At 33.5% G+C, this 17,662-nt stretch overlaps 1 long non-coding RNA gene across 5 annotated transcripts; it reads right to left on the minus strand.

Annotated features, from left to right (window-relative positions):
* Positions 1–11,619: 11,619 nt before the first annotated feature.
* Positions 11,620–17,190, minus strand: LOC126720524 (uncharacterized). Of its 5 annotated transcripts, XR_007653476.1 has the most exons (8): positions 16,835–17,190; positions 16,526–16,631; positions 15,559–15,765; positions 13,041–13,109; positions 12,859–12,932; positions 12,632–12,730; positions 12,391–12,545; positions 11,620–11,997 (listed from the first exon to the last, which is right to left on the minus strand). It is a non-coding gene; the product is annotated as an uncharacterized LOC126720524 (long non-coding RNA). The 5 variants fall into 5 exon arrangements; XR_007653475.1 differs by lacking the exon at positions 16,835–17,190 and having other exon boundaries at positions 15,559–15,999; positions 16,526–16,814; XR_007653477.1 differs by lacking the exon at positions 16,835–17,190 and having other exon boundaries at positions 12,391–12,555; positions 16,526–16,812.
* Between the last annotated feature and the right edge of the window lie 472 nt (positions 17,191–17,662).

Raw genomic sequence — 17,662 nt, forward strand, 5'->3', positions numbered from 1 at the left:
ACGACAAAAATAACGAAGGAAGATGCAATGTGAGAGATAAAATTGCAACAACTTTTTGCACTTCAATTTTTTGTTTTAAGCATTAAGCATTCTCAAAAAAAAAAAAAAAAAAAAAAGTTTTAAGCTTTCTTTGTTTACTCAATCCTCCAAACTATGATATCAGCAAAAATTATGGCCGCAATTTTACCATTCCACCAAATGGGTATTTTTTGTAGAGAGAGAGAGAGAGACTAGCAATTTTCATTTTCTAAACATCACCTACTAAAGTTAGTATACGCATATTTGTACATCATCGAAAAAAAATAATAATAAAATAAGAAAACAAATAATATGGACACATCAAGCAGAACCAAAAACAAATAATGCTACAACATTGTCAAAGCTGCGAGAGAATGGCAGGGATGTAATGGGATAATTCTGCAGTGAGGGACTGAAATCTCCAGTGGAAAGTGAAAAGATCCTTTCCCTTCTACTTCCCAAATCTTCATCCTCCATTACTGCATCAACAGCAGTTATCTGCAGGTAGCAGACTCCAGGCTGTAATTCGTCTGCCTTCACTTGTCTCGAATCTGGAATAATGTGTAAACTGTGATTGCCATCCATCCTAGACTCATATATATGACTAAGTGTCTCCATTATGTCACCTAGCCGAACGTCACGGGGCTCCCGGTATACATACTCCTTTCTATCAAGCTTCCCAAATCTATCACCATAGAATCCCACCCGATAGTATGTGGCATCAGTGAATGGAATTGGGCTTGATTCCTGCTCAAGAATTGATTCATAGATAGTAGTGAGTAATGTGTGACATTTAGCCAACTGCCCATATGCCCTCCTGCTTTTATAAACTGGAATTACAAGCTCAAGAATGCTGGCACAGAAGTGATAGAGCTCAGCTTGAGAGAAAAGCTTATTAGCAAGCTTAAGGTACTTCACTGCAGAGTCAACTGTGAGCTTTGAAGCACCATATCCCTCTACCTCATCAGCAGAAGCCTCTGATGTGATCTCATTGCTCACCATTGGGCAAATTTTACGAAGAGCAGTTACATGATCCTTGCTCCAAACACCATCATTTCTAGCCACAAGGGCTTGCAGTAAATTTAATTAGACATATGAGCAAAAGGCAGTTAATATTTAAGCAACAGTAAGCAAATCATGAAGTCAACTTTACAGCTCTGCACTGTACAAGGTGAGAAAATAGGGAAATAGTTAGGCAGATTTTCTAAGGTCAACTTTCCATATAAGGACTGAGGGTGGTTGAACCACAAGCCCCAATAACAGTTTACTACCTGCATCACAACAGCAGCAACAGCCACAGCACACTGGGCAGCTTCAGCCCAAGACTGCATTTCCTGATATGCATCACATAAATGTAGCAACCACATTATGTGAAGATCTGGGACGGGCGCGAATGCCATTGCAAGTTTGTAGAAACTTTCAGCAGCTGCATATCTATCCATAGTCATCACAGATCCCTGTGAGAGAAGGGGGAAATTGATAGTATTATTTTTGCTAGTTCAATAACATTTACTCATCAGGACAAGAAAGTAGGAAAGTAATGACCACATTCAAAATTGGAAAAATTTCTTCAATCCCATTTGCGCAAATATGCGCAAACTTCCTTATTAATGGTAACAAAGATATGTCTCTGTGTGTATGAAGCTCCTCTCTTTCTTATCAACCCAATATCCCACAGCATCCACTCCATGGCAGTTGTCAATTATAATTGAATTTGTAATAATAACTTACCTCGTGTTTCAAAAGCACTCTATCAAACATCCACATAAATTTGACTAAACGCTATTGGGTTGGCACTGCAAAGACCCTATCTTGACCTTAACCCTATTCCTAAAATCTATATCTGCCACTTGCCCAAATAAAATCCCATCCCTGTTAGGGATGGCAATGGGGCGGGGCGGGGCCGAAGGATGGGGTCTTCGTCCCCGCCCCGCATGGTTTTGTCTTACCCCATCCCCGCCCCGCCTCGCATGATGGGGAATACTTTCTCACCCCATCCCCGCCCCTTGGGGCCCCGCGAAGCCCCGCCTCGCCCCATAAAACTCTACTTTTTGTTAATTTTCCCTACAACTAGTACAATTTTTTTAATAAAACTTATTTCATTAATAAAAATATACTTGAAATTACAAATTTATCCCATCAAATCAAATCAATTTTTAGAAAAAAATTGAATAATATAACACATAACAAAATAAAGACAGAGAATCACATTGGGTAGAATAAAATATGCTAATATTAATATGTTTGTTTAAATAGTAGAGTTTTAGGGTATGAAAAATTTACAATTATAACCCTTAGTAATGCGGGGCGGGACGGGGACGGGGAGGGGCGGGGCGGGGTGGGTCTAAAAGGTCTAAACCCATCCCCGCCCCGCCCCGTGGTGCGGGGCTAAAATCTTGCCCCATCCCCGCCCCACTGCCTTTGCGGGGCGGGGAAAACCCGCGCGAGGCGAAGCGGGAAGGGGCAGGTTAAGCGGGGCGGGGAAAAATTGCCATCCCTAATCCCTGTGCCAATAGGGAGTAGAGAATCAGGTCACCTCTTTAAATTGATCCCTCGCCATTCCAGCATACCTGGCACAGGCCTACTTTAAGGTGGGAAGTTCGGGGTAAGGAGTGGCGAGGGAAGGGGCTCCCTATCAATTTATAGAAAGGATTTTTAAGAATATTTAAGTTTGTTTCAAGTACATGTAAATTGTCAAAGTTACTAGTACTTCTAGGAAATGTGTCCTTTTAAGTGTCCAACTTTACATGTGTCTGTAGGTTACTTTGACTTTGATGAAAGAAGACATACTCTGCCAAAGCAAAAATACTTATACAACCTACTGATAAAATTACAAACCCAGATAAGTAATATATGGAAATAAGCAGCTCTATAAGACTTATCTCCCACCATGAATTAGAAGCAATGTTAAATGTCCACACAAGATGTGCCAGTTACAATGAAAGCAAGAATGTAAAACAGAAGTTTAAAAAAGATGTCAGTCTTGTCTTGGGATGTGAGGCATCAACCCTTAACCCTGATTAGTGCAACATTCCCATCCTAATAGGGTCAGGGCGTAGTGTTTATTAATTGAGTAATTATTCCGACTGTTTCTCAAACTCAAAGCTGATGCAAATCAATATATATATAAAAGCAGAAACCTCATGCGAAAGTGCATAAGGTTCTGCCAACTAGCGTTTTCTATAGCTCTTATTTAAGCTATCCATCTTCCTTTTCTTTTTAATTTTTTTTTTTTTGGTTTCAAGTAATTACACCTCATCTGTATTACTCCTCCTCACTCCTCTAACGTTTAAACTTTCAAGTATACCATTAATTCAACCCTGCGTCTAACCCTTCGTTTGCCTGCCCCTTGCAATTATCCAAGTTACATTTTAGGCTTTACCTTACTTCCAGCCCTGAGTCTTAACAAAAGTCTTAACAATTTCTTTAATTTTTTCATCTTTCTTGCCTCTCCTTTCACTCTACGACATCACCACCATATCTTCATCACCATCACCAAACAAATCTATAACTTCACCATCATCTCTTGAGCCAAACTTAAAAAATTTCACAGCAAAAACTGAAAACCCAAAACCCACCATTTTAGCCAAACTGAAAGCCTAAACCACCTACCACCGCCACCAGACAGCCCAAATGTCCACCATTTCACCCACGCTACTGCCGATTTGCAACTCAAACCCAGACCCGCAACACCACCACCCAAAGCCAATGCTTTTAACCTGAGGAGGTGGATGGTGATCTGAAAAAGGGTGGGGATCTCTTTGTTTTGTGGTTCAAAAGGTGAAGTTTATGGCCAAGAAAGAAGTCTTAAATCTTTGTTTTGGAAAATTTTCTTTCATTACCTTCTCGCATGTTTATGCTCTGTAATTTTTTGGTATTTCAGTTTGGCTAATATGGTGGGTTTGTGAAATCTTTTCAGTTATTCTTGTCAATATGATGATAAGGTATGGACTGAAATCTATGTTAGTAATGTGCAGTTCTTCATTGTTGATTTTTTTTTTTTTTTTTTTTTTTTGTTAAAAAGCTGGTGCTTCTGCCTCTATGGTGTCAATGGTGATACTGGGGAGAGAGAAGATGAAGAAGGTCACGTTAGATCTTAGAAACTGGAAAGAGAATGAAATAAAACAATAATGAGAAAAACTGTGGTTGACGTTCCTTTTTTAAAAGGCTTTTAGATGAAAAAGTTGCACGTGTTACTCATCTCCCATTACGGATTTGTAGTGAGTCTCTTATCACATTTGAATATGGAAAATGTGAGTTCCTCCTAAGTCCAAGATTAAGATCTTAAGATGACATGTATGTACAAACATTCTGCAGACTGCAGTATTCTGTACATCATGTACTAAATAGACAAGAAACAAGAAAAAGGAATTGTACTATTTTAGGGATCTAACCAATCCTTATATGTAGATTCAGAAGTCAAAACACTTTGTATTCAATTTTTTATGAATGTTGTGCTCTACTTAATCCTAGCAGTGTCTTGCTTTAATGGCCCAATTCATTTGGATGTGGTGGTGATTTGTTTGTTGTGAAAGTTTTGGAGTTATGTGGTTGAGAAAGAGAGGAATTGAGAGATTCAAGGTAAAACTTTTACAATCACTTCTCTTCTTTTCTTTTTTACATTTCTCCTTTTTAAATTTTTTTTCTAAAATCTTTAGCTACACGCTTTTATAACTCAAAATGTTGATGGATTGTGCTTCAAACGGGTACTCCTAAGGCAAATCTCTAGACTCTGTGAAGTTCAAATATGATGAGTAAGGGTTTGAAATTTTATTCTTTTTCCCCTTTTGAAAATTTATTCTAGAAAAGTGATTGCATTCTTGGGTAAATAAGAGGGAACACGAATACAATGCTTTAACAAAAATTAACTAAATTGATTTATTATATATATATATATATATATATTTTTTTTTTTTTTTTTGTGTAAATCAATAGAGGGTTAGGTTTTAATTATGTTGTTATCAATCTAACATTAGAGTTTTCAATTTCGACGTGTTGGGTTTTTTGTTGGAATTACAGACAGATAAAAAAGTAGTTTACGAAATCCCATGACAAAGGCAATGGCAAAGGATCCCATCATATCCAATTGCTCTCTCTCCACAGTTTACACCTTTGCCAAAATCACAAATGTGTCATCAAAATTGGAATGTCTCTTTAAGGCCAGTTTTATTTTTCCCTGTTGTTTCTTTTGGGATGTTATTTTTAATGTTCAAGCTAGAAGGAACTTTTCTTTTTTAATTAATAATAATTTATAATTTTAAGGCATGCAAAATTAATGAAGTTTTCTATGTATGATGAAGGATTGAAGATTTGAAAGCTTTAAGGGAAATTTATATGTTGGAATTACTTTTTAACCATTGTGGTTTGTGACTTTCAAATGACTGCATATTGCAAATGGTCATGTTGATATTAGTTTGGGATACTTGCAAAAAATTACGGAGTGTTTTCAAATCAAACTTGGCAAATTTGGCACTAACTGCACTCACTAGAATTTTTAGTTTTAATTTTGAGCTTTAATAGGATTTGATTAAACATTGATGTTAAAATAGGAGTGTTTTTTATGTTTTAAATTTATTTTTTGTTTCTCATTATTTCAGTTCAATAATTATGATGGATATATGTATGCAATTTATAATTGTTGCTTTTATAATGAACTCATTACTAATAAAGTTCTATAACAATTATGCTATTATACATGTACAACATTCTCCAAAATCATTTTATGTAAAACATTATAACATTATCGGTGCATCGCACGGGTAACTTACTAGTAATGCTAAAAACTTACCAATAGTGCATGCTCCAAGCTTCCATCAAGGGCAAGAAGAAGACTATCAGAGAGATATTTCACCTCTGACCAGGACCACCTGTTCTCTTCCGATCTTTCTGGAATTGTTACCAGAGCACTATCAGAAAGTCCACACTCCCTCAATAGGTTGGGCCTTTTAGCTTCATCTGACATTTCCTCCAAAGACTTTCTAAGCCGTCGTGCTTCACCACTTTCCTCTAGCGTTCCGTCAGGCTTCATCTGAGTCACTTGCACATCAGACATAGCTCTGATAATGTGATAATCAGCATGACCCTTAACCTCGCTGTCTGCATGAAGCAATAGAAGGAACTCTGCAAAACATATAAATAAAATAATGTAAGTTAAGAACAAAAGCAGCAATCTATGAACTTCTGTCATACCTTCACAAGTATCTGGAGCCCAATAACAGCCCTTTTCCTGACGCTTTCATTTCGGAAAACTGCAAGTCGAAGTAGATGGAAAGTCACTTGCTTTAAGAAACGATCATTTTCCCTTGCCATTAGAGTTCCTCCATGAAGATCAAAGACATTGTTGAAGACAGAAAACAAAGCTTTCCAGAAAGACACAGGTTGATTTCGGGAAAAGAAGCTCATTAATATGGCTGTGATACAATCAAGTTTTCCATAGTCAGTAGAGATGCTATGGGAGGCAGCCATCATGGAAAATTTCTCTGTTATTTCCAAAACCTGGAGATTGACAGAAGCACTCAAGTTTTCTTCCCAAAGCTGCTGGAGTGAATGTGAAATTATCAGTGGCCTAAAATAGCTACAATAAATGTAAAACAAAAATAATAGTCATTTCTTGGAGTAAATGGTGCTGTTGCAGCAATCAAACAAGCAATCGATTTTTCTATCCAAAACTGTACCAATTTTTGTCTCAATATCGGGTGCAAAGATTCTCGAAGTGCTTGTGCAGAAGCTCCAATCCTAGAAGACTATGCCTGAGCCAGAGCTTCTCTCAAGGAATATGGCCGGCTAGGGGAGCTTAATTGGGAATTCACTCTCTGCCATAAATAACCATTTTCAGGTGTTCCCTGAGGCTGCATTAGAGCTTCAAGGCGTATTGAGGATACAATGAATATGTTCTATGCCGTGAATATTTTCAACTTCAAAAATATTTTGTTCATGAAAGAGACAATAAAGTACATAATTTCCAAAAGCATTTACCACAGGGTAGAAACAGTTACGATTTTACCAAAAAGGGATTCAAAATACCTGTACTATGTGGACTTCTTTGAGACCCAAAGTTTAAGCTTAATGAAAAACATCTACCCTAAGTTTTTAAAATTGGAAAAAGTAGCAACACACAAGCCAGGAGGATATATATATAAATGTCCACACAGTCAATTGCTGTTAGTAGTCGACCACTACAATTTGTTGGAAGTAAATCTATTATCTTCAATGTTTTGCCTTAATGAAATCAGACAATATTCATACTTCTAATTTAACTTTAAAGTCTTAAAACAAATAAAATATAGACTTAAATAAAAAATTAAAAATCAACGATGATGGAAATGATAAGAGTATCAATGTTGCTATGCGATCACCAAAACAAGAAGTAAAATTAACTGACAAAAAAACTCAAATCACATCATCAAAGAGGAAGTAAAGTTTTGAACAAAGTAGCAATCTCAAAAAGAACTAAGCATTCCTCCAAGAGTTTGAAAAATAATCTACTCCGAGCGATGCTTTGTTGCCACGCTTTTACAAGTGATGCATCTTCAAGATTGCGCACAATTTGCAAAATAACAATTAAAACTTCACACTTTTCAACGGCATTTAGGTTGTAAAAGACAGGCATTTCATCTACAATATGCATATGGGATCATTAAAGTGTGTTTGGATATCGCTTATTTTGTTGAAACTAAAAACTTATTGCTTAAAGTACTGTAAATAAATGTAATAGTTAGTTGGAATAGCACAATGGGACTCATGAAAAGTACCAAAAAGTGCAATAGAACTCATGAATAGTAGAAAAAATAAGTTGAATAGTAAAATTGTTAGGTTCTAAATATTTAGAACAATTGGCAAATCGTGAACACAAACTTGTCTAGATATTTGCTCTATATTGGAACACCCTCAATCACAAAATTAGAAACACCCACAAATTAAATATATACATATATATCTGTATATATTAAGAGGATTCAGAAAGTTAATTATTTCTTTTTTCTCTGTCAAAAATACCCTTAAATTAATTAACCAACAACTTAAAAATTGGGTTAAAATAGTAAATTAGAAAAAGAAAGTTAGTTATTGCTTTATTTATTGTCAAAAATACCCCTACCTAAAACTTAAAAATTGGTTTAAATAGTAAATTGACAAAAATAATAAATTCTTATTTCTACGCTCAAATGTCTTCGTGCTTCTAATAAACTCCTATTTTTACGTTGATTTAAATTTCTATTTATACTCACTAACTCCCTACAAAATAGGATTACTCTTTTGTTAGTTTTAAAACTCCTCCAATCTACAAAACTCACCCCACGTATTCATTTTTTTTTTTTTTTTTTTACTTCATCACAATGTATATGTTTCTTTTGTCTTCCTTTAAAAAAAATCATTACACCCTTAGAGTTTTTTTTTTTTTTTTTTTTTTTTTTTTTTTTTTTGGTGATTGGAAAAAGTAGAAATCCCAAATTATAATAAATGCAAATTATTATAATTTGAGATTTCTACTTTTTCTAATCTAAAAAAAAAAAAAAAAAAAAAACCTTAAGGGTGTAATGAAATTTTTTTTAAAAAAATTGAAAAAAAAAAAAAGATAGAAGAAACAAATACATTGTGATGAAGTAAAAAATAATAATAATAGTATGTGGGGTGCATTTTGTAGATTGGAGGAGTTTTAAAACTAACAAAATAGTAATCATATTTTGTAGGAAGTTAGTGAGTAGAAGTAGGAATTTAAATCGACGTAAAAGTAGGAGTTTATTAGAAGCAGAAAGACATTTCAATGTAGAATTAGGAATTTACTATTTTTTTCAATTTACTATTTTAACCTCATTTTTAAGTTTTAGATAGGGGTATTTTTTATAGTAAAAAAAGCAATAACTAACTTTCTTTTTCCAATTTACTATTTTAACCCTATTTTTAAGTTGTTGGTTAATTAATTTAGGGGTATTCTACTTTCAAGAAAAAAATAATAATAAAAAAAAATAAATTTTGAACCAAAATCTGAAAGAAAAAAAATTGTAACAGAGCCAAGCCCATGGCAAGCCCAACAGATTATAAAGGTAGCAAACCCTTGGATTCTCAAAAAAAAAAAAAAAAAAAAAAACCAAACCCCAATATAGAGCAAATCAAATCAGAAATCACTGAAGGCCTAAAACAAGCAAACCTAAAGAGTAAAGACAGAGCAAGCAATGCCTCAGTCCCTCAAAGTAACGCCTCACTGCCTCAAACTCAAGCCAACTGCCAACAGACGAAGTCACAGAGATCGAATCAATCACGTCACTCACAGTAGCCAATTTTCTTGATTTAAACTTGAGTTACTCCTCTTCTTTTTAACTGAAATTATTCTTTGCTTATCAGAGAAAGGGTATATAATTAGATTCCTTTCCCTGTTTGATTTGCAGGGCATAATGTACTAGCATATTCATGCTTGGAATGAATTTTAGCCTATTTTTTGGTTTGTAGCAATTGCCTTAAATAGTTTGAACCAAAATCATGGTCATTTCTCCTGTTCTCCTGTACTTTGTGGAATTTATTGTATTTTTCTTTCCTCTAATTTATCCACTTATTTGTTCTTTTGTTGGGAGCTTACAAACTCGGACTTTCAGTTACAATGATGAGGGTTTGCTTCTTCTCACAATAAAAGTTTGAATGTTTGAAGCACAAAGTTTGTAAGCAATGACTACAAACTTTTACTAAAAAGTTAATATGGTTACATATTTTGAAAATCTTATCGTTGGATTGCATGTTCTTTATACTTTTAATATGCATATCAAATTTCGTTCAAATCAGATGTTATTTACTATTCAATTTATAAACTTTCTTTCAGTTACAATGATGAGGGTTTGCTTCTTCTCACAATAAAAGTTTGAATGTTTGAAGCACAAAGTTTGTAGGCAATGACTACAAACTTTTACTTAAAAGTTAATATGGTTACATATTTTGAAAATATGATTATTGGATTGCATGTTCTTTATACTTTTAATATGTATATCAAATTTCGTTCAAATCAGATGTTATTTACTATTCAATTTATAAACTTATTTTTTATACATAGTTTAAGACTACAAAAACATGAAATTTAAATATTTGATCACTGATAGGACAAAATTTAGTTATAAAATTGATTGTAGCCTAAGGCTATAACCTTACTCAATAAAATAAACATTATTATTTATTTTGAAAATCTAACTGTTAAATTATATATTTTTTACACTCTTGATACACATATAAAATTTTGAGTCAACTGGATATTATTTACTATACGATCTATAAGTTTATGTATTATGCATAATTTTAAATTACAAAAACTTGCAATTTAAATAGTTTATTGATGACATAATTATTGATCTTCAATTTTCTAGAAATTTTGTAAACATGGAGTATATAAGAAGAAAATGTAATCTAATGATGGATTTGTCAAAATTCACCTCTAAGAAAAAGATATTGAGTAGGGTTGTAGCCTAAGGTTACAAATAATTTTATAACTAAACTTTGTTCTTAATGATATAGCTATCGCTCTTTAACATTTTAAAATTTTTGCTAACATGAATAATGTTATAAGAAAATACAGTTTAATAGTGGATTTATAAAAAATTCACATCCTATAAAAATGAGATATAAAGGGAGTTTGTAGGCAAACTTTGTTCATGTTTGAAAATCTAATAAATGATTAGTATCTGTTTATGTAAAAGACATGTAAACCCCTGGCTCAATCATAACTTTCTTCTGTCAGGATGGCATAGTGTTCAAAAATTGTAATTTTACACTGTACCTGCTCTAAAACTCTTCAGAATTTTTGTTGCTGAATTGATTAGCGTTACTGGTGGCAGGTGGTTCCTAAGGTCAACTAGTTGGAAGCTGACTTGTAAGCCAGAATGGGAACTACTTCGAAGTTTCTTGTATCTTTTTATCATCTTCTTTATTCTCTTTTTCAATTTTGCCTCATCAAACCTGAAGGATGCTCATCCTCCTCTTTTATGCTTATGCCTCATCCTCCTCTTTTATGCTTACTTCTCGTTCCTAAATTTTATGTTTCTTTCTTTCAATTTTGTTGTCTTTTAAATTTCACTTCTTTGCTATTCTGTGTCCCAAATTGTTAGACTCTATTATATTTTAAAATGTCCCAAAAGGAATCTTTTAAAAAATTTTCAATAAATAAATGTCCAAACATACACTTCACCTTATTAAAAGAAAGGCTATCGCTCTCTCACTAAAGTGTTTGTTTGGTATTAACTTATAAGCTTAAGTTTTAACTTTTAGCTTTTATATACAATTTTTTAAAACATCATTTTTTCCACTTTTTTAAGGTAAAATTATACTTTAGCACACTTTCAGTAAAAAGTTAAATAAGTTGTTCCCAAAGAGACACTTGAGCTTTTAAAAACGTGTCTATCCTAAATTCCTAACTATTTCAATTATGTATTTATAGACTACCTATAATCCAATGACTCATTTCTCTACATTTTCTGGAACACTCCCATGGCATCACATGACATGGCAGATCACATTCACAACACTTAACTATGTCATCCCATATATAGTTTCTCATTTGTCAGAAGTCAGTAAAAGTTCAAATACATAAAAAAGTTAACATTAACTTTTTTTTGAAAAAAAGAAAAAGAAAAAAAGAAGCTAGTTTATTGCTTTTTTATTAAAATAAAAAGTTGGACAAGCTAGTTTATTGCTCTTTTTCTGGGGCTAGAAAGCTTCTATCCATACTGACAAATGTCTAACCCAGATAAATTCACAAAACACTAGCATATGGTTAACAAATACTTTTACCCCCCCACCCCCAAAAAAAAAAAACATAATTAGAAACACAATAGGAAGAAACTTCAGAAATAATAATATCTGCCTCTACATTTTTCGCCCTTAACCGTCAATCCCAAAATCCTTGGTGAATTTCTCACACGCAACAATTTCAGCTTTACTCACAGTTGGCTTTTGTTTCTCAAGCACACTATCAAAATCTGCTTTTGTGTTGGGTGGTAGCTGGATCTGCAAGTCATCAATTCCCAGACACACGAATATGAAAATTCAAAGTGAACATAGGGGTCTAGAAAAATACTACCACAAATACTGAACTTGAAAAAAAAAAAAAAAAAAAAAGAATCCGCCTATATTAATGAGAAGAGAAAATCAACACCAAACATGAATCAATGCAATTGAATGAGACATGCTCTTTTTTATTTTTCTTTCCAGTACACTAATCCCCTCCCCTCTTTTGCGTTTTTCTTCAATCCTATTTTCCATAAATTAACTAACTACTAAAGTCAGGACAATCTACATATGTTCAAGAAATTTATTTATTAGTTACTAATAGTCAACCATAAACATGATTTATTGGAATGATTTCATGTGTTGAACATCAGTTTCCTAGCTAATCCATACCTTTGGAGCTTCGACTTTTGCTTTAAGTTCCTCGAAGGTACGCTTCTCAGCTTTTGGGTGATCACCTTCGCAATGGACCCACATGCCTGGAGAATATTCTCTGAAGAATTCAGCATCAAGAGTTGCACGAACAGGCTGATATAGTGCATTTTAACCTACAAGTAACTACCAGTTTTCAGCCATATAATCACTTTGAGGAAATGCTGACACCTAATGTAAAAGTGTAAAATTGATACTTAACGCAAACGGATATATCTGAACCAGAGAAACCATCTGTTTTGCTTGCTAAATACTGAAAATCCTCTGTACCAAGGTTATGAGGAGTTTCCCCAATATGCCACTGCTCAAATTAAAAAACTAGAGGATATTAAACAAGACATAGATAAACAACAAAAGCATTAATCACAATGGGTTTATAACTACATTCCTTTGATTTTCCAAATGCATTGCATTACGAAACTGAAGTACCTTAAATATTTGTTCCCTTGCCTTCAAATTGGGAGAGGGATATAGATTCGCTTATCAAAACGCCTCCGGATGGCCTACGTTAATTAACTTAGCGTTAGCCTCAAACCTAAAGCGTTGTAGACCATAAAATATTTTCAATACATGGCTGGAGGTTAGAAGGGTGGTTTTTTTTTTTTTCTCACCACATCCAAATGATAAGGAGTATTTGTGGCTGCAAGAACAAGAACATTTTTCGCATCGTTGGATACAGCCTGAAATGTATTAAAGAAAATTTCTATTTCAATATTACATGTAGATAAGTGGAAGGAAACAATGCAAGATAATGCTATGGATTAACTATCTAATAAAACATAAAGTTATTATGAACTGCATTGCAAACTAGCCAGCCATTTTAAGGCCAACAAGGCTACAAGGAAATGGTTTGTCATTTTCTCCTCTATTAATTGTATGTTAATGATTCCTCTTCTTTTAATTAATTAATAGATTTAATTAAAATCACAAATAATAGAACATAGTGCATGGGATGTATACAAGAGTAAAAACAAAAAACAAAAAAAACAAATTTTTTTTTTTTTTAGGGTTGATTATGGATCTTCAACAAATAAACTAGAGTCGGATACATATATTCCTTTCTTCCATTATATTCTATTCAAAGTAATATTTTCTATCACTTCCTTAATTGATGTCATTTTTAACTACTTCTACTAATTTTATTTTTGGTCTTCCTTTACTATTTTTCTTACTAGTGAATTAGTCACTCTCCTCTGAATATGATCAAATCATCTCAAGTGACTCTCCCACATGTTTTCATCGTTAGAAGCAAACTCAATCTTTAAGTGGATTTTTTTCATCTAAAATCCTATACTTCTATCTATTTTCACTTATCAATCTTAACTATTGCATTTCAATTAAACTCATTTTATAAATATGTTTCTTCCCAACAACCCAACATTTAGTACCATAAAGGATAGTTGGTCTTATAGCAGTTTTATAAAATTTTTCCTTTTAATGTAATAAGCACTCTACGATCACAAAATACTTTTTATGCGCTTCTCCACTTCATCCATCCTGCTTTACATTGTCTTCAATCTCTCCACCTTTTATGAATTATTGATCCAAGATATTGGGAGCTCTTGTTCTTTACCATCTTTTGACTATCAAATCTTACAACCCCTTCATCTAGCTCTATTTACACTTTTACTAAACTTGCATTCCATGTACTCTGTTTTAGATTTACTTAATAAATAAATTTCAGATTTTAGAGCATCTCCCCAAATTTCTATCTTGACATTAACTCCACTTCTAGTTTCATCTACTAAGACTATATTATTTGCAAAAAGCATACACCAAGGGACTTTCCCTTGATGCAAGATCTCTTAGAATTCAGCACTATACTAGATTTCTTGATGAGTTCTTGAAGGTTCTTTGTTTAAGGGTTTCAAGTTAGAAAAGAATGGATCTTTGATGGTTGTTTAGGGCTAAAAGCCTAAAACAGAGTTTTAAACAAAAAATAAAATAGATAAAACACTAGGCAATCACATCTACGTCTTCCTAAATAATCAAACTTATGTAAGAGAAGGCAATCACACCCTCAAGGCTTAAAATAAGCCGCACAAATTTTGTTAATCAATCACTTTATGAATATTATTGAATACAATATAGCCTTATAAATAAACTATTCCTAGGATGACAAGGAATACTAATAACAAACCAAAAAGGATTTAATAACTTCTAAACCAAATAGGAAAGGACTCAAAATATAAAAGAAGACTCACGGGCCTCCAGGACAGCCAATACCAGAAAATTTGGAAATTACTAAACTACTCTTATTTTATTAAAACTAAACCAGTAAGGTTTTAACCATAAAAACATAATACTAAGACTCAATAATAACTAAAACAACCTATGAAATTTGTGAAGAAAGTATGAAATCATAACTAGACCACAAATCTTGATTCTTTTGATATTTAATCTTGTATTCCATTAAACTCTTTCTTGTCCGCATCAGCCTTGCTTTTCCAAAACCTACCACATAACTTTTCTAGGGACCATATCATGTGCTTTCTCAAGAACAATAAAGACCATATGAAGATATTTACAAGCCGCTATATTTTTTCATAAGATGTCTAAGTAAGAAAATAACTTCCATGGCAGATTGTCCGGACATAATACCAAATTGATTCTCTAAGTTGTTTCTTGTCGTAACTTACATTCAATTATTCTCTTCCAAATGTTATAGTGTGACTCATAAGTTTAATTACATAGTAATTTATACAATTTTAAATATCTCCCTTGTTCTTGTAGATAGGTATCAAAGTACTTCTCCTCCACTTATTAGGCATGCACAAGAGTAAAAATCAAAAAGAAAAACTAAAACCTAAAGTTCAAAAGAAACCACATCCTTCTTTGGACCACATACATGATTTCAAGTTGCTTAAGCTTAAATACCTTACAGTTAGGTTACCAATAGTTTAAATTTTCCATCAAATCCCTCAATTCCATTTTAAGTATAAAAATGTTCAACAAGATGCCTTGCAACTCATATCATGAAATGTAAAAAATTCATACCCAACAGAATAGTAATAAACTCAATAAGTTATTGACAAACTACTTGCTCCAATTAATCTAAGCATATCAATTATATTATATAAAAATTCTTGGAAAAATCACTCTAATCTATTTCCAGGGAAAACATATTACCTGCATTTGTACAAGAAATTCTGTTTTGATTCGTCGAGAGGCTTCATTCTCATTGTCATTACCTCGTGGGCCACATAAGGAATCAATTTCATCAATAAAAATAATGGATGGAGCTTCATCACGAGCATATTGAAAAAATTTGAGACTTTCTTAAGTTTCTTTTCACCTTCTCCCATCCATTTGGACACAATGTTCGATGCCAAAACACTGTGTATAGACAGTACACATATAATTGTGTTGGCAACATTCCATCTATATTGAATGATTACAGAGCAAACGCATCTACATCTATGGGAATTTTGTACATGAGTTGTAATAATGCACCCCAAAATAACTAATTGGAAGAAGTAGACATCAAAACAATCGTAGATGTGAATCAATTGAAGCATAATGGCGTAGATGATGAATTAAGAAATTCAACACATTCCAATAATGTGATAACTGCATTGAAAAAGCATATGAAAGGACTCAAAGATCCAACCATATGAAGTAAGAAATTAAGCTGCGTCAACAATATAAAATATTAAGAACTCAAGGCTCCATTAAAAAAACAAAAAACAGAAAACCCTCAAGTCCACATTTGCTGAAACTCAAATATCTTACATTTCAACAAGAATACTTTTTGTCCATCATTTCAATTATTGGACATTGTATTTCTACTCTAGGCCTTTAATAGCAAGTAAAATCTATAGAAAATGGGTGAGAATAAGAATAGTATGTGATTGTGAATTGCTGCCTAAGTCACGAGTTAATTTGCATAGAAATTATGCAGGAAAACTGAAACATGGAGAAGAAAAGCCACATAGACTTCAAAAATATAAGAATCACAATTAAGTGCAATTAGCAATATGTATTACCATTTAGAAGATGAAGATTAGTTCTTTCTTCTCTTGCCATGCATAATTATCAGTTATTGTAATCCAGTTGCTTGCAATGTATTGGTATTGGTCAAAATATAAATATTTACCTAAAGAAAGCTGAGCCTGCTTCTGTTGCAATCGCGTTTGCCACGTCGGTCTTCCCTGTCCCGGGTGGACCATATAGCAATGTAGCCTTCCATGGTTTTCAATTCCCTAAACAGGAGCTCAAATGGTAATTTTTCCCAAGAAGAAAAATCACCAAGGTGTTAAAAAGATTTTTTTAGCACCAAAATACTAGGGCTCCGTTTGGTAGGACATAGAACTCATTTCCAATTTTTAAACAATTTTACACCCATTTTTACACACTTTTTTATTATAAGTATTTCAAAAAACTACAAATTACATTACTATCTCACCCTCTGCTCCATCTCTCTGTCTGATCTCTCTCTATTCCACCTCTCACCAATGCCTTGCCACCAAGGGCATCTTTTTTTTTTTTTGTTGCTCCCGATCAGCAATGGTATTGAGATTGGTGACAGCTTGGGCGTGCAGTGGCGGTAGAGATCGGTGTGCAGCGTTGGCGTGGTGATTGTTAAGATCGTTGTTGGTGTTCTGGGTTCGTGGGTTGCGATTTGTTGAGATTGGTGGGTTTTGTGGCTTGTGGGAGTGGGGGGTAGTGGTGGTGGGTTGTGATTGTTACTTCCCTCTCTTTTTCTCTCTGACTCTCTCTGAGTCTCTCTCTCTCCATCTGAATCACTGAATATTCTGAATTGAAAATTATGAAATGAATAAGTCTCACACTCTCTCTATTCTTTAAGACTAACTCACTCTCTTTTGAACCATATGTCAATAGTGGCCGAACTTTAACTTGATTAATATTTTGTCTGTTTTTGATTTTTTGAATTTGGCATTTTGTTTTGGTGTTGGTGTGTGTTGGTGCTAGCGTTGGTTCTGGGTTCGTGGTGATTGTCAGGGTAATGTTTATTGTGATTTGTGGTTGTAAAATTTTTTGGCTCGCAGCTGGTTCTTGTGATTGGAGGCATTAGACATGAGGCTTTTGCTTGTCTGATGAGTGAGGTGAGAGGTGAATGGACACATGAAGCCGGATAAATAATAACTAAAGTTACATTGCTTTAATTATTGTACTGCACATGTCTGGACAGTGAGCTGGCCCTACAATATAATAATTATTGTACTGTATATGTCTATACAATATAGTTTATTGTTAGCCTAAACAACAATAA

The sequence above is a fragment of the Quercus robur genome, chromosome 4 (genome assembly GCF_932294415.1).
Source record: "Quercus robur chromosome 4, dhQueRobu3.1, whole genome shotgun sequence".
Classification (NCBI taxonomy): Eukaryota; Viridiplantae; Streptophyta; class Magnoliopsida; order Fagales; family Fagaceae; genus Quercus; species Quercus robur.